The sequence below is a fragment of the Stenella coeruleoalba genome, assembly GCF_951394435.1.
Source record: "Stenella coeruleoalba genome assembly, chromosome: X".
Taxonomy (NCBI): domain Eukaryota; kingdom Metazoa; phylum Chordata; class Mammalia; order Artiodactyla; family Delphinidae; genus Stenella; species Stenella coeruleoalba.
Window position 1 is genome coordinate 88,542,775 of NC_137152.1, and position 24,005 is coordinate 88,566,779.

Sequence of the window (24,005 nt, forward strand, 5' to 3'; positions counted from 1 at the left end):
ATGGCAGGATTGCCTTTGTTCTCGTGGCTGGATAGTTGTGTGTGTGTATGTGTGTGTATGTGTATATCACATTATCTTTATCCATTCATCCATTGATGGACACAAGTTGTTTCCATTTCCATATCTTGGTTATTGTGAATAATGCTGCAATAGATATGGGAGTGCAGATATCTCTTAGATAATATGCTTTCATTTCCTTTGGATATATACCCAGAAGTGGGATTGCTGCATCATATGGTGATTCTTTTTTTAATTTTTTTGAGGAACCTCCATACTAGCTGCAACAGTTTATAATCCCACAAACAGTCAGTAACAATGCCTTGTTCTCCATATCCTTGCCAACACTTGTCTTTGTATTTTTGATGATAGTCATTCTTACAGGTGTGAGGTGATAGCTTATTATGGTTTTTCTTTGTTTCCTTGATGATTAGTGACGTTCAGCACTTTTTCATGTACTTATTGGCCATTTGCATTTTTTTTTGGAAAATGTCTATTTAGTTCCTCTGCCCATTTTAAAGTCTGATTTTGTTGTTATCGAGTTGTATGAGTTCTTTAAAAATTTTAGATATTAACCCCTTATCTGATACAAGGTTTGCAAATATTATTTTCCCATTCCATAGGTTGCCTTTTCATTTTGTTCATTGTTTTGTTTGCAGGGAAGAAACTTTTAAGTTTGATGTAGTCCCACTTGTTAATTTTTGCTTTTGTTGTTTGTGCTTTTAGTGTCATATCCAAAAAATCATCGCCAAGACCAATGTTGAAGAATTTCTTCCCTATGTTTTCTACTAGGAGTTTTACAGTATGAAGCCTTATGTTTAAGTCTTTGGTCCATTTCGAGTTAACTTTTGTGAGTAGTGTAAGATAAGAGTCAAATCACATTTTTCTGCATGTATTTATCCAGTTTTCCCAGCACCATCTGTTGAAGAGACTGTCCTTTTCCCATTGGATATTCTTGGCTCCTTATCGAATATTAGTTGACCATATATGCAGGTCATTATATGCATCTAATTCTGGGCTCTTTATTCTGTTCCATTGGTCTATGTGTCTATTTTTATGCCAGTACCATACTGTTTTAATTACTGTAGTTTTATAATATAGCTTGAAATCAGGAGGTGTGATACCTCTGGTTTTGTTCTTCTTTCTCATGATTGCTTTGGCTGTTCGGGGTCTTTTGTGATTGCATACAAATTTTAGGATTGTTTATATGTCCATGCCAGTCTCTCACTTCATCCCAGCTTCCCCTTCCCCCTCCCCTACCAAATGTAAAATAGATAGCTGGTGGGAAGCAGCCTCATAGCACAGGGAGATCAGCTTTGTGCTTGTGGCCACCTAGAGGGGTGGGATAGGGAGGGTGGGAGGGAGAAGCAAGAGGGAGGAGATATGGGGATATATGTATATGTATAGCTGATTCACTTTGTTATAAAGCAGAAAGTAACACACCATTGTAAAGCAATTATACTCCAATAAAGATGTTAAAAAATAAAAATAAATAAATAAATTGAGTTTCTTGCAGCCAAAAAAAATTTTTTTAAGATTGTTTTTTCTATTTATGTGAAAAAAATCCATTGGAATTTTGATAGGGATTGTATTGAATCTATAGATGGCTTTGTATAGTGTGAAAATTTTAATAATATTAATTCTTCTGATCCATGAACAAAGGATGTCCTTCCATTTGTTTTTGTCTTCTTTGATTTCCTTCAACAAAGTTTTGTAGTTTTCATTGATTTTTGGTCTTTTAAAGTGATTTTTAAAAGATTTTAGTTTGTAAAAGTATGTTTTAAAAAGTAGCAACACCTGCATTTTATCATCAGTCTCTTTGCTGAAACTGAATAACCAAGTGATTGATAAGTCTGTTTTTTTGTTTACACTAGTATGCGAAACTTAACCACTCTTATGCAGTAGTTCCTATGGATATTTTTGGTCTCTCAAAGTCATATTTTTTTTATTTAGAGTCATACAAATCTCATTATAAGAAGTGGTCATTTGTTTTATGCAAATCTCAATTATCTATTTCATCTCAATGACATGTTTGATAAATTTGCTTGTGAATAATTAAAAACCTCCAGAAGTATAACATTGACTTATTTCCATTTTGGGTGGCAAAATTGTATTATTCTGGTCAAGTCTTCTGTGAAGTAGACATAGGCTACTAATTTTGTTAATGAACTTTACATTTTAAAGATGGTATCTTTGCACTCATATAGTTTGTATTGCCCTTTCCTTGTCTAAATATTCTATGCTTATACTATGTATGTTGACCCTTATACACACAACAGCATACTTCTCTATCAGCCCAGGCTGGGCCTTCCTGTAGTTATATATAACTTGGCATTGTAAATGATTGGTTTTTCTCCTTCTATCAAATTGCTTAAAGGCTAGTTATATATCCTTACATGCTGGTCTACATTCCAATTCAGCTATTTTCCTTTTAAGGCTTCTAGAAAAAGTATAAAAAATATGTACTTATATTGTATTCTTACTTATTTTAAACCACTTCCTATATATGTCAATTGTGTATTTAAGAAGTTGGCATTGTAAGTTGTCTTCCATTTTATTTATGCCACTGTCATAGCCCTTACCCATTTTCCATTCCTTTCTTTAGCTTCCTTTACTCTAGTGGGATCTACATTGGTTTGAATATTATGCTTTTCTACTAGCTTGCCTCATGTCCTTTCCTTTTTAGTACAAGATTCCTGATGACATTTTGTTCAAGAGGAACATAGCCTTCCTATATAGTCTACAACTATTAAAAGAGTTCTGTTGGGTTAGGAAGAATTTGGAGTATCCATTCTTATTTCTCTGCATGGAACTGATGCTTTTTAGAAGACATTAACATAGAGATTTTGGCACTGAGTTTCTTGTCTAGGGCTCTAAATTTGGCCTCCAAGACTAAATTTTCTTAAGTCTTAATATTTAAATGTGCAATGACTACTGGCTTTTCCTCCTGCCATCACTTGAGGCTTGCCTGGCACATGGTAGCCATGTAGCTAATATGGCTTAATGCTCTTACATAACCTTCATTATTATCATAGGCATGGCTATCTGTGCAGTCTATGATCTGATCTATCAATACTAACACCACGTGTTGCTAACCTATCTTGGAGACATACTCTCCATATATAGGGCATTGTAGCAACATATTGATGATTGGATCTCATTTAAGGATCTTTTTCTATTCAAGTCCACCTTCTTTAAGGATTTTTTTTTTCTCCTGAGCACCACAGTAACTGCCCTCATGGAAATGGGATTATTCTACAATAATCTAGAAACCCTTTGATGCTGTTTGTATCTGCTACTTTTCCTGCATTTACTGACAGAAAATGAGCCTATTCTATGAGAGCCAAGAGTTCTTTGAACTTAACGTGGACACACCACACTTTTCAGGGATGCTATAGCTCCCATGCTAGTCCTGACATTTAAAATTGAACGTAGCAAGCCATACTAAATATTGTGGTGTTCAGAGTCCAAAGCTCTGACTTTGGGTCCTAACTGCAACTATTTATATCCTTGAAGAAGTCATTTAAACATTCTGTGCCTCAGTTTTCTTATCTGTAAAATGGTCCACCCCACACAGTTGTTGAAAGAATTGAATTAATTAATGCATTCAAAGTGTTACATAAAATTTTGCTATATAACTATATAAAATATGTATTAATATAACATACTAATGCTATATATAATGATATATAATATTAACATACTATATATCATATATCATATATAATACTATATGTATATGTGTTTTTACAACTTAGATTACATAGACACATAAAATATTAGACCTGAAGCCACCCTAGAGATCATCTAATCCAAATACATATTTTTACAAATGACTAATCAGAGTCCCCCCCAAAATTAAGTTGCTCAAGTTTACTACAGCTAGTGTGGCATACCTAGAGCTAGAATACAAGTGTCCTAATCTCTTTGCTTTCTTTCTGTTTGTTTCCTTCAGTCAGTCACCAAGTCCTATAGATTCTGCCTTGGAAAAGTGTTTGAATAATAGTTAACATTTATTGAATATTATTACTGTGTGCTACACACTCTTCTAAGTATTTTGCATGTATTTCCAAATTTAATCATAATGACAACCTCAAGATGTAGATACTATTTTTATTCCCATTTTGCAAATGAGAAAATTGGGGGGGCAGAAATACTAAGTACAGTAAGTCCCCTACATATGAACGAGTTCCATTCCAAGAGCGCGTTTGTAAGTCCAATTTGTTCATAAGTCCAACAAAGTTAGCTCAGGTACACAATCGGCTATACAGTACTGTACTGTAATAGGTTTATAATACTTTTCATACAAATAATACATAAAAAACAAACACAAAAATAAACATTTTTAATCTTACAGGACCGTACCTTGAAAAGTGCAGTAGTGCAGTACAACAGCTGACATACAGGGGTTGGCATCGAGCGAACAGGCAAGAAGAGTTACTGACTGGAGGAGGGAGAGGAGGTGGGAGATGGTAGAGCTGAAGGATCATCAGCAACAGGAGACGGAGGGCAGGCTGCAGTTTCACTCACGCCTGACGTGGATGGCACAGGTTCTGGTTCCTTGCTGGATTCAATTCTATCTACCCTCTTGAAAAAACGGTCCAATGATGTCTGGGTAGTAGCTCTTCTTTTCTCGTCATAGATGACATGGTAGCACTGGATTGCATTCTGAACGGCTGCTGCAACCTTCGTGTACCGTCCTGTGCCTCAAAAACTAACAGTGCCTCCTCAAATAAAGAAAATCCCCTTGCCATTTCCTGTGTTGTGAATCTCTTCTGTTCTTCAGTTACTTCTTCTTCCTCTTGTCTCTCTTCGTTCTTTCTCTGGGCCTCCAATTCCATCAGGTCTTCATTAGTAAATTCCTTGTGTTGCACAGCAAGGAGTTCAATGTTATAAGAACGAGCGACGTCTACCATCTTTTCGCCTCGCTACACTTTCTCAATTATTTTCACTTTTGTTTCCATCGTTATTGCTTGGCGCTTCTTAGCAGTACCAGTTACATCACCACTGCTTTTACGCTTGCTTCTGGACATCCTGAGCTTGAAATAAAGATACTGTACTACTGTACTCTATACAGTACTGTACAGTAAAGTACACAAAAGCACAACTACTTGTAGGGGATGCACGCACGTGACAATGTACTCCAGACACGTGAACTAACTTACGTGATTGGACATGAGAACACATGTTCATATCTTTGAAAGTTTGCAACTTGAAGGTTCGTGTGTAGGGAACTTACTCTAATTTACTGAAAGATATGTAATCTTCCTAGGATTAAAGTTTCAAATGCTAATGAAATAATGTGACTAGTTGGATAGAAGTGATATGATTGGTATCCAAAGTAGGGTAATGTAGGGTATAAATAGCAATGGTAGATTCCAGATTCTAACTCAGGCAGTCTCCAGAACTCATGTTATTAACCAAAGTACTCCTCTATCCTTTTCTCTATATTTCCCTCACCACCACCATAGGCCAAGCCCTCAGTTCCTCCTAAAGGATTTCCCTGCTGTATTCTTGCTCTTTTCCCTGCAGTCCATTATCTTCGCCTTGGTTTGATCAATATTCCTAGGCCACAACTTCATTCACGTCATTATCTTTTTCAGGAACAAGTCATGTTTCTTAATTGCCTATCATATCACGTCCCAAATTCTGTCTCACTCACTCAAGTTTCTCTACAATATAGGCTCTCTTCATTGTCCAATATGATTGCTCACTATTCACCAGCATGAATCCTTTGCTCTATTCACATGAATGGCTGGACAAAACCTGATTTCATTCAAATAAAGAGAACTTACTAGCTCATATAACTTAATAAAACCAGAGATAATTCTGGCTTCAGGCAAGGATAGATCTAGCAGTTTAGTGATGTTACCAAGGATCCAGGTTTACTCTGAATATCTTCCACTCTGCTTTCGGTGATGTCCATACCAACCCACAAGGTCCACATAGTAGATCTTTGGCAACTGCAGGGTCTCCCTACAACAATGGTTTTAAATGGCTAGAAGCTTCGAATCTTCATAATATACTAACCAGTAGAAGAGAGATCTGTGTCCCATTCTCAGAAAATATGCAGAAGTTTACTATGATAGAAGCCTTTAAGAATCTACTTTTATATTAATTACTGGGGCCAGAGGAATAAGATTCAGTAATTCGTTTAGACTTGGGTTACATACCCATCCCGAAGGCAGTCACTGGTGCCAGGAGGATAGACTATCCTGATTGACTTAATGCAGTTATCATGCACACCTGGAGCTAGAGTCAACTCTGCCTAAAGCACTTGGCTGAGAATTGTCTATGCAATGGTTTCCCAAGCGAGAATTCAGCAATACTGCAAGAAGAAGGGAGAAATAGATTTTTGAGGGGAGGCACTCAGCAAATGAGTGATCCAGTTTTTCTCTCTCTTCAGCAATTCAAATCTTATCTTTTCTTTGATGTCCAACTTAATTTTGCTCACTCTGGTTCACACTGATCTCTGAAGCCACATAGTAGGTACCATATTGTGTACTCTATACTTGGGTTTATACTGCTTTAATAGTTTATATCAAAGCAGTATAAACCCCATTAGAAGATGATGTCTTCTAACTCTATAGCCCCCACAGAATCTAGAACGTTTCTGGTCATATAGCCAGTGCTATGCAAGCACTTGTTCACTTGACATTGACTGGTTGGTTTAGGTACAGCCAATTTGTTCATTTTGGTCATCCTCAAGATTGATGCTGATTGCTCTGGTTCACTCAGCCATTTGGCTCTCCACATCAATCATGAAGATAACCAAAATAAATGGGTTGGCTAAGGCTTCAGTTCATTCATTGTGCAGTTATGGATAGATATAGCCTTGCTGGTAAGTAGTACTTATCTGTATGTACCCAAATCATACTCCATAGTTTTGTGTAGGTTTTTGAAAATGTATCTTTTTGTTTAGCTGTAGTTACTGTTAATACCATTTCTATTGAAAACATTCTCTAATAATTGGTTACATCTGAGTTACTGGTAAGTGCTTTCTATTTTGCAGTGTTTACTTGCATTAACTATTGTACCCTATTTGGTGTGCATCTACCTTAATCTTTTTCTATTTTGTGTTATTATATTTTTCATGTCCCATAATCAGACTTCTGGAAAACAGCATTAGCCATGTTGAGTGCAGTTCATCTTGTACACATAATCCACTATTAGCATGATTTCACCTAAGTGGAACACTCAACTTTTTCTCCAGATCCATGGGACTTTTATTTTCTTAACAAAAAAAAATTAAGTGGATCCCAAAGAGTTGTCTTGTCCTGCCTTTAAGATTAGTTTCAAAGCTAATGAAAAGATAATGTGGATAGTTGAATACCAGTGATATGATTGGTATCCAAAGTAGGGCAATAGAGAGTATAGGATTTGGTGTCAGAAGACCTCAACTAGAGTCCTAATTTTGCTTCTTACCTACATGATCTTAGTGAGTTCACTTTACATTTTGTGAACTTAGGTTTCTTCCTAAGTAAAATGAAGAAAATGATATCTACCCACCAGGATGTGGAAAGATAACGTGTACGGATAAGACTTTAAAACTTTCAAGTACCCCCAGAAAAATTAGTGGCTATAATTATAGCAAAGGAATTTTGGAAAATGACCTTTTTAAAAGGTACAATTGATTACGTCATCCCCTGCAATGTCTTCTAATTGAGCTTAAGAGTATTATTATGCCTATAAGGCCTTCCATGATCTGGCTGCAGTTTCTCCGTCTTCATTTTCCTTCATTTTTCTCCTCACTCCCTTCCTATACTCTAGCTGTGTTCCTCCTCACTCACTACTAGGTCTTTTTTTTAAAAAAAAATATTTATTTGTTTATTTATCGGCTGCATCGGGTCTTAGTTGGGGCATGTGGGATCTTTTCTTGCGTTGTGCGGGCTTTTCTCTAGTTGTGGTGCACCGGCTCCAAAGCGGTGGGCTCTGTAGTTGCAGCACTCAGGCTCTCTAGTTGTGGCACATGAGCTTAGTTGCCCTGCGGCATGTGGGATCTTACTTCCCTGACCAGAGATCGAACCCGCATCCCCTGCATTGCAAGATGGTTTCTTTAACCACTGGACCACCAGGGAAGTCCCTAGGTTTTGAGTTATTTCAAGCTTTTTCTTTCTTCTGGAAATTTGCAGACACTAGTCATTCTTCCTGGAGTCACTCTTCCTGATTGTTCACCTAACTGTAATTACTCCTGCTCATTCTTCCAGTCTCAGCTAGGTTTCATTTTTTCATGAAAGCAGACATTGTCTATGTTTTGTTCACTGCTGTATTAGGTATTCAGTAAATACTGACTGAATGAATGAATGACACATTATTTACTCCCATCTCTACTAAACTTTAATTTGCAGTGGGTTGATATAAGTGTCATTTTCAAGTCAATGCAACATCTACTTTAAAAACCAAAAGGGTCATAAATATTTATCTATTAAACACTTAAAAAATTTTGGAGATATCTATTTTAAAACAAAACAGAAATCTTCAAGTTAAATGGAGGTAAGCTCAAGTAACAATAAAGATCTACACTTAAAACTTCCTGTCTTGAACATTTTAGAGTAAAGGAAATAAAACCTTAAGACTTAACTTTGAAAGATTTATATAAGTTAATAAAGAATCTGTAAACACATAGTGGAGAACCTATTTCCAAAGGCTAGTACAGAGTAATCTTTGTTGTTTGGGACATGTAAGTTAACTAAGAGTTATATTTGGTTTTTATTTCTCCCAAACTTCTAAAGATTTCTGCTTTCTGACTCTGTGCTTTCACCCATCAGATATTTCTAATAACTTTTGAGCTTTAAAAAAATATTGTTACACAAGTATTGCACTCATGAAAGAAAAAATATAGGTAAATATAGACAGGAAAAATAAAATAAAATCACCCATAAAATCGCCACCTGACGTAAAATACCGTTTACATTGTGGTGCTTAATCAACTGGACATTTTAGTGAACATATACACATATGGTGGGCACAAAATAGGATCATGTTATACATGGTTATTTGCAATTGGCTTTTAAAAATTGTGGTAAAATATATGTAACAAAATTTTACCATATTAACCATTTTTAAGTGTAAAATTTCGTGGCATTAAGTACATTCACAATGTTGTGCAACCATCATCACTATCCATTTCCAGTACTTTTCATCATCCCCAGAAGAAACTGTACCCACTAAATTGTGACTCGCCATTCCCTTCTCTCCCCAACTTCGGGTAACCTCTATTCTACTTTTTGTCTCTATGAACTTGCCTGTTTTAGATACCTCCTATAAGGGGAATCATACAATATATTTCCTTTTGCCTCTGGTTTATTTCACTTAGCATAGTGTTTTCAAGGTTCATCCATGTTGTAACATATATTTAATTGATTTTTTTGCTATTTAAAACATATTGTGATTCTCTCTCTCTCTCTCTGTCAGTAACATAAAAATAACAATTTTAATGGTTGCATAGAATTCCATTATAATATGGGTTTACATAATTTAACCAACTATCATTGAGATTATTTCCAATATATTGCTATTATAAACAACACTTTGCCGAATATTCTTAAGCATACATCTTTTCACCCTTGTCTGATTATTTTCTAAAAGTAGAATTCTTGGATCAACAGATATGCACATTTTTCAAGTTTTTGATCCTTACTGACCAAAAGCCCTTCAAAATTCTGGTACCATTGGAAACAGCCACCTTTGGTAGAGGAGTGCTATTTCATACATCCACTTGATTATTTTTGCTGATCTGATGGGTGACAAAGGTGTATTGTTTTTGTTTGCACTAATTTAGTTACTAGTGTTTAGTACTTTTTAACCTGTTGTTGGCTATTACACTGTTTACTGGATAAATTGCCTGTTTATGACTTTTGCCCATTTTCCCCTGGTATTGTTGCCTTTTCATATTGAATTGTAAAACTGCTTTGTGTATTGATATGGTATAAATTTCATTACGCACACTGTATATTATCATTCTACAAAAATTATGAAATATCGATGAGTGAAGGGCAAAGAAAAGCAAATAAAATTCCACCATCCAGAATCAACTACTGTTGACATTTTGATGTATATCTTCTCAAAATGTTTCCATACAAATGTGATCATAATATGCATAACTTTTTTTCACTTTATTTACTGTGAATCTTTTCATATCAATAAACATACACATATGTAATTGTCTTAATGGCTTCATAAATATTTAACCAGTTTTTTATTGATAATTTAAGTTGTTTCCAATTTTTTGAATGAAAAATAATGGTATGTTGGACTTCCTTATCCACCAGCCTTTTTACATTTGTCCAATTACGTCCTTAGAAAAATTCCTAGCAAAAGGATTGCAAAGTAAAATGGTACGAACTTTTGAGGACTCTCAGTACATGTTTCACCCAAATTGCCCTCCAGAAAAGTTGTGACAATTTATCTGCCCACCATCAGCATTTGAGATAGTGTCCATCTTCCTCCATTTGCTCAACATTGAGTATTTTCATTTTATTCTAAGCTTTGCCACCCTGATAGACAGAAAATGGTATGTCATTATTCAATTTGCATTTTTTGATTACAGGCAAAGTTGAATTTTTTGAATTTTCTTTTACAATTTATTGGTCATTTGTATTTCTTATTTTGTAAATTGCCTGATCTTGTTCTTTGTCCATTACTTTCACCTATATCTTTTCCTTATTAATTCATAAGAATACATTCTATATTAAGAATATTATTCTTTTGGCAGTCATATATATTTTAAATATTGCTTTTTATTTTGCTAGCTGTCATTTTTATTTCATCAAGATTTTCCAGTTTATTGCATATAACTTTATACTTATTTTTTAAGAATCTCAGGACTTCCCTGGTGGTGAAGTGGTTAAGAATCCTCCTGCCAATGCAGGGGACACAGGTTCGAGCCCTGGTCTGGTAAGATCCCACATGCTGCAGAGCAACTAAGCCCATGCGCCACACTGCTGAGCCTTCGCTCTAGAGCCTGTGAGCCACAACTACTGAACTCACGTGCTGCAACTACTGAAGCCCGTGTTCTTGGAGCCCGTGCTCCACAACAAGAGAAGCCACAGCAATGAGAAGCCCATGAACTGCAACGAAGAGTAGCCCCTACTCGCTGCAACTAGAGAAAGCCCACGTGCAGCAACAAAGACCCAACACAGACATAAATAAATAAATAAATAATTTAAATAAATAAACGTTCCTTAAAAAAAAAAGAATCTCTGTGCTGTAATAATTGTTTAATTTTTTTAATTCTAAAGTTTGGTTGTTTGGATTTCTCTATTTTGCTTGTTTAATATTACTGTTTCTCAACATTTTATTTTGAAAAATTTAAACCTATCAAAAAATTGCAAGTGTAGTATAATGATCACTTTCTATATTTACCACTCTCACTATGTTTGCTTTCTTTCTCTCTCTCTCTCTCTCTCTCTCTCTCTCTTTTTCCTCTCTCTAATATATGGACATATATAGCTGTCATTTCCTTATTGAGTTTGTTTGTAATTTCGCTCCACATAAAACTTGAAATTTTTATAGAGTCCAATGCATTACCCTTTTCCTTTATGAATTCTGCCTTTAAGTTCATATTGGAAAGTCTCTCCTCATCACAGGATTATGTGTATATTCACCAGTATCCTATTCTTTCTTGTTTTTTATTCACATTTTAAATCCATATAGAATTGATTTGGGCTTATTGCTTTAGGTAGGAATTTTTTTCCAAATGGTGCGCTAACTTTTCTTGCTATATAAATAATTCCTATAAATCAGTAAGGGAACAGACCAACAATATGCTAGAAAAAATAGGCAAAAAATAATAACTAGATAATTTGTATAAAAGGAAATAAAAATGATGGCTTATAAATATATGAAAACATGAAACTTATTATAAAAGAAATGCAAATGAAACAAGTTCGAGATAACATTTTTCACCTGTTAGATTGGCAAAGATCAAAAAGCTTCTGGTACTCTGTTTTGGGAACAGTCAAAGGAATCAGGCACTTTTATGCATTGCTGATGTGAGTTTAAATTGGTAACTCCTCAGTGAAATAAGTCAGACAGAGAAGGACAAATACTGTATAATCTCACTTATATGTGGAATATAAAAAACTGAACTAATTGAAACAGAGGACAGATTGGTGGTTACCAGAGGCAGGGAGTGGGCAGGTGGGGAAAATGGGTGAAGGTAGTCAAAAGATACAAACTTTCACTTTTAAGTACTGGGGATGTAATGCACAGCATGGTGACTATAGTTAACAATACTGTATTGTATATTTGAAAGTTGCTAAAAGAGTAGATCTTAAAAGTTCTCATCACAAGAATATGAGGTGATGGATGTTAACTAAACTTATTATGATAATCATTTCACAATATATAAATACATTAAATCATTATTTTGTACAACTTGAACTTACACAAAATGTCAATAATATCACAATAAAACTGGAAAAAATACATTGACATTTCCTCTATGGAGGACAGTTTGAAAATAATATCTATCAAAAATAAAAGGAGACAAACCGTTTGACTTAGAAATTCCACTCCTAAGTACTTATCCTACAAATACAGTCATATTTGAGTGAAATAATTATTGCAGCCTTGTTTGTACCTTCAAGAGATTGGAAATAACCATCACTGAGAGCTACTTAAATTATGATACATCTATATAATGGAATATTATGCAGTTATTAAAAAGAATTTGGCAGCTCAACATGTAGTTATATGGAAAGATATCCAAGATATTTTTAAGTGAAAAGAACAAGATACAGAGCAATGTGGTGGTATGCTACCATTTGTGAGGGGAGAAAAGAATGTATAAATAGGAAATCCTTGAAAGTGCACAGATTATCTCTGTCAGGATATACAAGAAACTTGTAACACTCCAGGGAGGTTGTAGTACACGGGAGAAAGGGAGGCTTAGCCAGTTATCTCCACTTTATTTATTGAATAATCTACCATTCACTACTGGCAGTGGTTCATGCAAGATGCTCCCTTTGTCATATATTAAATGTTTACATATATTTGGCTCTGGTCTGGACTTTCTATTCTACTGATCTACCACTTCAATTCCTCAATGGTACTACACTATTTTAATTATTCATTATTCAATTTTTAACATTTAAAAATACCTACTATAGAAAATTCCCCTTCTTTACTCATTTTTTCTCAAAGATTTCTTTACTATACCATTATGCTCATTTTTTCCCAAACAACTGAATAATCTCTTTGTCAAGAACCCTTTTCCCCAAATACTACTGGGATTTGATTGAAATTATTTAAAATTTATACATTATTTTTCCTTCATTCATTCTATAAGTATTCATTGAGCATCTATTATGTGCCAGGCACTATTATACATACTGGGAAAAAATGAACAAGTCAATGAACAAGTCAAACGAGATCATTGCTCTTGAGGAGCTTACATTTTAGTCAGTGGTGGTAGTGTGGAGGTGGGTAGTAAACAAGTAAATATATACTGAAATAAGTTCAGATAGTAGTGAATGCCATAAAGACATTTAAAACAATGTACTGTGATATGAATATCTGTTTCAGCAAATGGAGAGGAGTATTTTAGATCAGGTGGCCTGGGGAGTTGACATTTGAACTGAGACTTAATTGATGAGAAGAAGCCTTACGAAGATCTAGAGGATAAGTGTCCCAAGCTGAAGTTAGAAATCAAGAGTTCTGTTCTGTGTGTTTGAAGTTTGATATGCCTAAGATGCATCAGTGTGACAGTGTCAAGTAGGTAGTTGAATATATGACTCTAGCAGTCAGAGGAGAGGTCAGTGCTGAAGTCATCAACATATGGGGAGTATTTGAAATCACAGGAGAAGATGAGTTGACTTAGGGAGAATGCAAATAGAGAAGAGAAGATGCTTAAGGACTAAATACTTCAGAGGTTCCTGGAAGAAGGAAAACCCAGGAAAGAAGACTAAAAATGAGCAAGGAAAACAGGAGAAGATTATAGAATAAATGCCAAGAGAAGAATGCGTTTCAAGGAAAAGAGAGTGGTCACACCTTTACACCATTAAGTCTTCCCATTGAGAAACATGACATGTCTCTCCATTCATTTAATTCTTCTTTTATGTCTTTTCTGTTTCTCAGTGAAATTTTGTGGTTTTCTTCACAGAAGACCTTAACACACTCACAAAATATTTAGTTTTGCTCTGAGTAGAGAAATGACTGAGTAGAGAAATGACTCACTTTAGAGTTGGTCTTGGTTTATTTTGCTAAAAGATCCAGCTGCAACTTGATATTTACATTTTTATCACTGATTACTTGAATATTTATGTTATACTTGTCTATATTGTGTGTGTGTTTTTAAACAGATTTTAGCTCCTTATATCTACTTCTAGTCATACTTCATTTTGAATGATTTGTTCTTTCTCTTGGAATTCAGATGTCTACCTATGTGAATTCTTTTAAATGGAAAATATTTTTAATATTCATGAAAGTAATTCAAGTTAATTGTAAAAATACAAGCAGTACAAAAAGTGAAAAATGAAGTCTCCACCATTTCCATCTTTCAAAGAGAAACTTTGTTAATTGTTTTGTGTCTATCCTTCCATATATTTATCTATGCATACATGAACCTACATATACATGTTTTTTCTTTACAAAATTGAATACTAGTTATATACCACAACCTGCTTTTCTTCCCTTAAAATATATGGGGAACATCTTTTCATGATATACATAGAGTTTTAATTCATTCTTATTCTTTAACCAAGTAGAGATGCACTTATTTTTAACAATTTATTCTACTTAGTCTATCATTCATGTCCACTCTTTCTGTATTTTTTATTTCAGCACTATTTTAGAAAAGTTGCACTACAGCCCTTTACTCCTAAATATTATTCAGCATGTGTTTCTTAAGAATGGGTATATTGTCTTACATGATAGTACACTCTCCAACTTCAGGAAATATAACATTGAAAAAATAATTTTTTCTAATCTCCTATCCATATTATATTTATGTTAGTTGACCCCAAAATGTCCTACTAGAGGATTCAGTCTAGTGTCAGGGATTGCAGTTAACTGTCATGCCATTTTTGTCTTTGGTTACATTGACAGTTTTGAAGAATACAGTCTCATCCTCTCTTTTTTCATAAAAGGTTTCTCATTTTTTCTGATATGTTCTCATAATTAGATTTAGTTTATGCATTCCTGGCCAGAATAGTACATAAGTAATGCTGTGTTCTTCTCGGGGTACCATTCAGTAGGCACACAATGCCCATCTGTTTCTCCTTGGAGATGTTACTTGTGATCATCAGTCAAGGTGTTATCTGATTTCTCCACTGTATAATTAGTATTTTCCCTTGAAAATAATAAGCAATCTTTAGGGAGACACTTTCATAATATGAAAATACCCTTCTCCTCATCAAAAATTTTCCCTAGATTAAGCATCCATTGATGATTCCTGCCTGGACCGATCTTTATCATAATGATTGCAAAATGAATCATCTTCTAACTCATCACTCCCTTCACATTTATCAGTTGGCACTCAGCATTCTAGGTAAGCAAGCGACCTCCTTCCTCTCCAATTTGCTTACTTTTTATCTATCTAGTTGTTACCAGTATGAATTACTGGGTTCTTATTTTTTCAATGTTTTATAATTAATCATTGTCTTTGTTTTTCTTGGGTTTTTTGATCCTAATTTTGTTCCAGATTTGGCCAATGGTGGCTCATTCAAGGTGGCCTCTGTGTACTTTTGACACATTCCCATCACTTTTCTAAAGCACTTCCTTACTTTCTGGCATAACAGTGTTTACCAGGCTCCTCTTGTGCCTACCCTGCTTCATCTCTGAAGAAGTACAATTTTCTTTTCAAAGACTTCATATTATTCGACTATATAATATAGCATATCTATTTAAACTTTCCCTTATGGTTGGACAATTTAGGTTGTTTCCAGTTTTCTCATTATTTTAAATGCAGCTGGGTGCTCTATTTGTACCTAATTTGGATGACAGTCTGTAGAACCAATGAGTGCTACAAAACCAGGGTTTGTAGAACAAAATACCTTTGAGGGGATCTATTTGCATGAGTTGATATGCATGGGGGCTTAAAGAAGTTTCGTTTTGTTGCCTGATGAAGGTCTTTTTGTTAACTAGGGTAGAGGAAGGGAGAAGATAAAGATAATGTGGATAGGTAGGTGCACTTGGAAAATGCTGTACATCATCATACAGAGCCAAAATAAAATTTTGTGGCCCCATATTTTAGCAATATCAAAGAGGAAACAAAGAAGAAATTATAAATCAAGCGTAGATTTTATATTTGATCAGGGGAGGCCACTTCATATAGAGGGAGCAGAAGAGTAGAAGGATCATAAGGATAATTTTTTTTGTAGTTTCCAGCACAGGAATATTATCATCAGGTTTAAATTATGTGATAATGACTCATATTCTGGAAACCATGGAACCTTTTTATTTGTGAAGTTGTGTGCCTAGTCTTGAAATCGCCTGATGCTTTGAGGTTTGGAACCTATATTGAGTCCAGTGACCTATTTTTGTCCTTGATCCCTTCTTTAGTAAACACTAGCACTATGAGCAGGAGATGGAAGAGTTGATAGCCTTAAAACCAGTTAATAAGGGGGAACCTCCCCATAAGCACATGGATGAAAGTGGGTGTGAGCTCGATCACATGATTTATAGAATTGTTGGCCATTTATGCTTATATAAAGTGAATTGCACTTTTGTGAATAGGACTGAGATCAAGTGAATTACTTCCTTGGTATGTACCTTATGTAAGGAATTGTGAAAAGGCATAAGAATAGATAGCCAGACTATTCTGTAGAATATCTGATAATCCTTCATGATGGCTTTTAGTGAATACCAGTAAATATTCCTAGAAATAAGAAATGGCCTTCATCAATACCCAGCAGCCCTCAATTAAAATGCCCTCCTGGCTCAGAAAGTAAGGAAAAGTAATAAAATGTTCTTTTCCCAAATTTTTAGGCGGCAAGTGTGCTTGTTCATTCAGAATTAATTATTCAGCTACTGGGGTCTTAGTTTTAAAATGGTCCAGTCTTTATTCTTTTTCAAACAGAGTACACTTTGGAAGATAAGAAAAGGTTCGATTAAATCAAAGTCAATATTTCTCAACTCCATGCCTTCAAATTCTTCTCTTCATGAACCATACCATTGGAAGGAACTGAAACCACCTCCTAGATCATACTGTGGATAAGCAGTTATATACAGGGCTCACTAGCTCCATGTACAATCAAAGAGATATTTTAGTCTCAATGCCTTGGTTATTTGATGAATTTCCCCAAATCCAAAGGTGATAAAATGAACTTGGGAAAACCGCTGCCTCGATTTGAGTCCCACCTCAGCCATTCACTAACTTACAACCTTTGACAAATATCTTAACATTTCTGATACAGTCTGCTCCTCTATAAAATAAGAATGAGGATCAGGGTATGGATAACATAGCATATACTTGTCTCTTCCTGCTTCCCTCTATTAAATACAACTTTAAATCCAGGAAATAATGCAAGGTAAGTCTGAGTAGTGGTAAGAGGAAGGTGAATTGGTTTGGGACTTAAGGAACAGAGGAACAACATAGTGGCAGTGTGTAGAACCAACCAGCAGAAGAAGGTGACCCAGGCCCAGAATTTCCTGACCCCCCAACCCTAGAAACAGAAGAGAGCCTAGGTAGGCTCGTTCTTCCTCCAGTTGCACAAGTTCCACAGATAAGACCAAGCAAGCCCAGAAGGTAGTGAGGATTGACTGACTGGAAGTCTTGCTGACAATAAGCAGTCTGGTGAAGTGCTCTTCTTCTTGAGATTGGGCCCAAGATTCTGCTCCTCCACTGAGAAATACTGGGGTGACAAGCACCAGGAAGAAGGACCCCACCTTATGAAATGACCTGGCTTGGGAAGCCTTTATGTCCCTGCAGGTCAGAGACTTCCTTCTCCTTCCCAGAGGCAGCTGGAGAGATGGATGGCACCAGCAAGAGGGGCCATACTACAAAAAGTGACCAGGTCGGTACCCCTTTGGTCTCCTGGGCCTGAGACTCTCCTCTCCCTCAGGGGGAATAAACTCACTGGATGAACTCGTTAGTAGAGTGAAGATGACAGAGGATAGAATCAGCTAACTTGAAGATAGATTAATAGAAATTACCTGATCAGAACAACAGAGAGAGAAAATAGTCTGAAAAAAAAAAAAGGAACACAGCCTCTGTCTGGGACTGCAGCAAATAACAAAAGATCCAACATTTGTACCATTGGAGTCCCAGAAGGAGAGGAGAGAATGGGACTGAAAGGGTATTTGAAAACATAAGGCCAAAACCTTCCCAAATTTGGCAAAAGACACAGACTTACAGGTTCAAGAAGCTGAATAAACCCCAACTAGGATAAACGTAAGAAAACCCATGTCAAGATATATGATATTTAAATTTCTGAAAACTAAAATGGGGATAACAAATTTTGGGTCATTATGAGGATTAATTCATGCAGTTCATAGAAATTGCTTGGGGCATAGAAAATACTCAAAATATATGAACTATCATTATAAGCTTCTTTCTTCATTATCTCTATAGATAGTAAGAGATGATCCTTGAATCATCAGAAGAGTGTACATATCACTATGTCCAGAAGCAGACGCTTCTTTCCATATCTTATAGGTTTCATAACCTTTCAGAATTGGGATATCTAATTTCTGTTTGTGAGAAGAAGGGCAGGGCAGGAGAAAAAGAGGGTAAATTACCTGGGAATCCAGTCAGTGTCGTGGTAGGAAAGAGATGACATGCTTAAATGGTATAATTGAGGAAAGCTTATTAAAGGGGCTATTAGCAAATGTGTGGTCAGGGTTAGGGGAATGCAACAAAGGATGGTGCAAGGTCCTAGGACTAGAAACATCGGGGAGCCTATAGGCCCAAGGGAGCAAGAGGACTTCACAGTTGCCAGAATCCATTAAAAGCTGTACGAGGACAGCCTGACAGAAGGTATGGCTCTTATTCGATTGACTTAGACAGCCCATGGTGATGCAGCAGAGAAGGAACTAAGGAAATAAGTATCCTGATCTCACTATGATGCCCTTAAGTCATCTGCCAGTATTTCCCATTGGCCACACCTAATGTGAAGCCAAAGGACAGGATGACCTGTTGATGCAGCCTGTAAAGTCCAGTTTCCCAGGCCACAGATCAGGATGAAAAAGGGTAGAAATGGATCTGAAGGGCAGGGGGGGACAATGGAATATAGCTAGCACAGGAAGTTTGAGTCTATCAATTGTTCATACTCTAATTAATATGAATTACTTTATTCAGTAACCAGAATTATTTCCTTTTTGCTAGTCAGCTGAGGGAACAAGATCGTAGGGAGAGGGAAGAGTCAGAAAGAAGATTATTTTTAGTATAAATCACTTTTTTATTGAGGTATATAATTGATGTACAATGTTATATGTTTTAGGTGTAGAACATAGAGATTCACAATTTTTAAAGGTTATATTCCATTTATAATTATTGTAAAATGTTGGCTATATTCCCTGTGTTGTGCTATATATCCTTGTAGTTTATTTATTTTATACATAGTAGTTTGTACCTCTTAATCCCCTACCCCTATCTTGTCCCTCCCCTCTTCCATCTCCCCACTGGTAATCACTGGTTTCTATATATTTGTGAGTCTGTTTCTTTTTGTTATATTCACCAGTTAGTTTTATTTTTTTAGATTCTACATATAAGTGATAGCATACAGTATTTGTCTTTGTCTGTCAGTATAAATCAATTTTGAGGAGGGCATCTTGGGTTACTTTGAACTTACCGAGGCCACGGGATAATACAATGGCCCTAGATAGTGGTGAGGAGCTGCTAACTGCAAGTGAGAATGGCAATCAGAAAAGACGGTGAGAAGGGTCAAAACCAACTGCGCATACTCTGCAATTTGGCTTTAGCCCTACTGGTCATCAAACCTCCCTGCCTCATTTCCTCTGGCAACTTAACTGATACACCATACAAAATGAGTGAGAATAGCCGTCTGAATCTTGGCTCAAAGCTTGGCTCAAAGCTTTCAAAGCTTAGCAGTACCTTAGGAATGACTAATGTCAGAGCTTTTCAAATTTTGAAAAGATAGGTTTACGTCTGCCAGGGCAACTAAAGAGTATAGATTTATAATCAACAGTTTTTAAACTGTTTTAAGGCAGGAATTTCCTGTATACACATATTATCAGAGCTCAGATTTCATTTAATATACCTAAATGCACTCACTTGAACACTGATTGTTATCTTAAAACCAAGTGATTAGAACCTTAGCATGGCTATTCAAAAAACAATTTCTCTTATGGATTAAGTGATTCTGAAGCCACATTTGTAAACATCATTTACCAAAAGAGCCAAAGGACTGAATGCTCTATGTCCCGTAGTACCTCTTGCAACCTAATATTTTAACACAGAAACCAGAGGTCCAGAAGCGTATGAAACGGTACCTACAGCTCAAGGCAGCTTATGAACTTTTGAGTATCTCTCCAATAGCATGGAAGAAGGCACAGATTTTAGCTACTGATAAAAATACTGAATTCTAAAAATTTTGGCTTTCCTCAGGTCTCCTATCCTGGAAATAATCTCCTATCCTGGAAATAATCTCCTTTGGCTCTGTGTGGTTTTAAGAGCAAAGAAAACTACAGCTCCACTCTCTAAGCATTGATTCTAACTGGCTCATTAATGTTTTACTGAAAATCATGGATAAGGCCACATTGTTAGGCTCACGATTTTGAATAAGAAATAACTCTCCTGTGTTCACCCTCCCCCCAACCCTTTCAGAGGTGAGAGGGAATGTTCTCTCCCAGGTTTTGTTTTATATTTTATGGTGGATGCCAGACAAAAAAAAAGAGACATCAAATGTTTTATGAATTTTGTTATGACAGCACTATTCAAAATGCGTAAGCTTATATTTTCTAATGGATAATCAAATGTAAACAAAATGTCTGTATTGAACAAAAGCTGACAAACAGAGCAATATATGGGAATTTTAACTTAATTTCTCAGAATTAATTTTAACATGAGAAGCAGAATGCATTTATATTCCCCAAAGTCTGTTCTTTGCTGTTTACAAACATAGCTCTCCAATAGGAGATAAGCTCCTTTATTACTGAAATCTTAGAATTTTTATCAATGACATGCTTGATGGAAAAGTCATTTTTACAGCCATTTTAGAAAACGGTTTGGATGTTTCTTAATAGGTATTTACCTAACGGAAAGAGAAACATATGCCCATACAAAAACCTGTATGCAACTGTTTATAGCTGCTGTATTCATAATCGCCCAAACTGGAAATAGCCCAAATATCCATCAGCTAGAGAATGGAGAAACAAACTGAATCTTCCATCCATACAATACAATACAATTCATTAATAATAGGAACAAACTGTTGATACATGCAACGACATGGATAAATCTCATATTTGCGTTGCTATGTGAAGGAAACTAGACTCAAAAGGCTACATGCTATATGATTGCATTTATATAACATTATGGAAAAGGAAAAAAGAACATAAATCAGACGAGTGATTGCTGGGGAAGGGGTCAGGGTTAACTACAAAGGGAACTTTTTGATTGTGGTTGTGATTACATGGCTGTATACAGTTGTTAAAATCCATAGAATAGTACACCAAAAGGGTGAATTTCACTGTATCTCAAGAAGTCTCCCCTTAAGAAGCAGCCGCATAGCACAGGGAGATCAGCTTGGTGCTTTGTGTCCACCTAGAGGGATGGGATAGGGAGGGTGGAAGGGAGATGCAAGAGGGAGGGGATATGGGGGTATATGTATATGTATAGCTGCTTCACTTTGTTATAAAGCAGAAACTAACACACCATTGTAAAGCAATTATACTTTAATAAAGATGTTTTTTAAAATGTCCCTTTAATAAAACACACTGTAAGCTATTAAATTAATCATTACAGCTAATAATTAGTCAGAGATGATTAATCATTTGGTGAAATTTCTAGGCCCTTTCTTTCTCTTCTTGCACACATCTTCATTGGTTCCTGACATATTCACACTTCTACCAAAGAGTGATGGAGGCCAAAATAAGAATGGAGTAAACCTTAAATCTGTTGGTATATATTAATTATGGAAAGTATAGAGATAAATGTAGGAAAACCAAGGTCTAAAATTAGATTTGGGGGCATGCTATGAATTTCAATGATCTAGCCCCAGTAGTTCTAAAACATGAGTGCACAAAGAGCTTTGTTTTTGTGAATTACATCCATCAATATTTACCATATTATAAATTAAAACTGAGAAAGGTTAAAATATTTATTTCTTAATTCATTTAAAACGAACAATAATAAACCCACTATATGTTAATATAACAATATAACATATAGCTGTAAAAAAACACTACATTAAAAAATATAATAGTGAAAAGTGAGAAGAGCGACATTATTTTGCATTTTTGCAAATCTCTTTAATATCTGGCTTAATAGAAGACAGCTGGATTGTCCTAGCTGCTTCTCCATTCAATCCGTTGTGGCACCCCACTCCACTGTAAACTTCTAAGAGGATGAGAGTGAAAAAGGCAAGTAATATTTTAGTGTTATTATGAAAATAGCTTTGCTCTCACAAACCCCCTGAAAAGGTATTGAAGACCTGCAAATTTCCCCAGACTACATGGAGAGAACAGCAGTTCTGTACGATTAGTGTGGCGGAAAGGACACAATATTTATGAATTACCTACTATGAGCCAGGCACTGTGCTTAAGGCTTTGCATACATTGTTTATTGTTATTCCCATTCTATAGATGAAGAAACAGATGTTCAGGGCCATTAAGTTCCGATCACACCAGTAGTAAATGACAGCTTTAGGATTGAAACCTAGGTCTTTCTGCCTCTAAAATAGGGCTTTCTTCACTGTACCCCAACTCCATTTTTACTAATAAGTAAAGTGTACTCATAGAACCTGTTTCCATCCTGTAGTTGAAAGAAATAGTATTTTATATTATTGGAGCAAGTAGAGATTTTACATAATTACTGTTTTATTTCATGTGTTTAGAATTTATTCCTGATGAAATTGCAAGGGATTAATGACTCAGAAGAAAGGAATGCATTAATGCTAGTAGAAGTGCATTCCAAACTCCCTTTGAAATCCTCCTTTTCCCTTTTTATACCTCAGTATCTCTTGCAGGAAGGGATCGATAAAACTAATTCTCACTTAGGTGTTAGGGATTTAATGATACTCCTCTGAGGAGTATTTTTAGTACCTGAGGGTGGAGAATGGCTCTTATTTATCTTTGTAACCTCAGCAACCTGTACACTGTCTGGAACAGTCGGTGTACAATAAATATTGGTTGCCTTTATAGACTAATGGGAAGTAAAAAGCCAAAGAGGGAGTTCTTAAAACCAAAGAGTGGAATTTCAGTCATCAGCAGAGGAAATATATTTATTGGATTCAACAAATCACAGCACCAAGAAAACTACATATCAAACTGCATGGAAAGACAGAAACAGCTGCTTTCATGTAAATGCCCTTTATTCAGTTTTGATTTGATTGTTCTAGAAACTCTAGAAGGTAATTAATCTTTTAAAATGTTCAAATTAGCTGTTAATTACCAACATTAAACTAACATTTTTTGGCCACAGTATTTGTTTTTATGCTGTTGGTTTTCCTCATGGGTGTTAGAGAAATGGAGAGAGTATAACTCCATTTCAACTAATAGCAATGTTGTTCATTACTTTTCTCATCAATGGTTTGTCTTTATTGTAGCTTCTGTAGTAATTCAAAGAAAACTCCTAGTCATATTTTTCATTCGTTCCATTTGGATGTTTGACCTAATCTAAAAGGCAAGAGGCTTAGTCACTGCGGAGAGGATCAAAAGCAGGGCACAGCACGTAATATGTGTGTTCTACTGTAAACTAATCTCTACCTGATATCAGTATCAGTTTTGTCTGTAGCCAAATTATGTTTACATTGCATGCAGTTTTTTAAACCTGCAGAGAAATAATGCAAATGATAATTGTGTGTGATGATTAAGGAAATATGTTTTTCATTTAAAATTGGAAAATAACCATGTTCAAAGTAATAGCTTCCAGCCAGAACTCATCC

The 24,005-nt window shown here is 35.6% G+C and overlaps 1 long non-coding RNA gene across 1 annotated transcript in view; it reads left to right on the forward strand.

The window, feature by feature from the left end:
- LOC307180021 overlaps nucleotides 1-11,198 on the forward strand; it is a 71,366-nt gene extending 60,168 nt beyond the window's left edge. Inside the window, exon 4 of the long non-coding RNA XR_013825652.1 lies at nucleotides 10,814-11,198. This is a non-coding gene — a long non-coding RNA (uncharacterized lncRNA). The remainder of the gene's footprint in view (nucleotides 1-10,813) is intronic.
- Nucleotides 11,199-24,005: the final 12,807 nt, after the last annotated feature.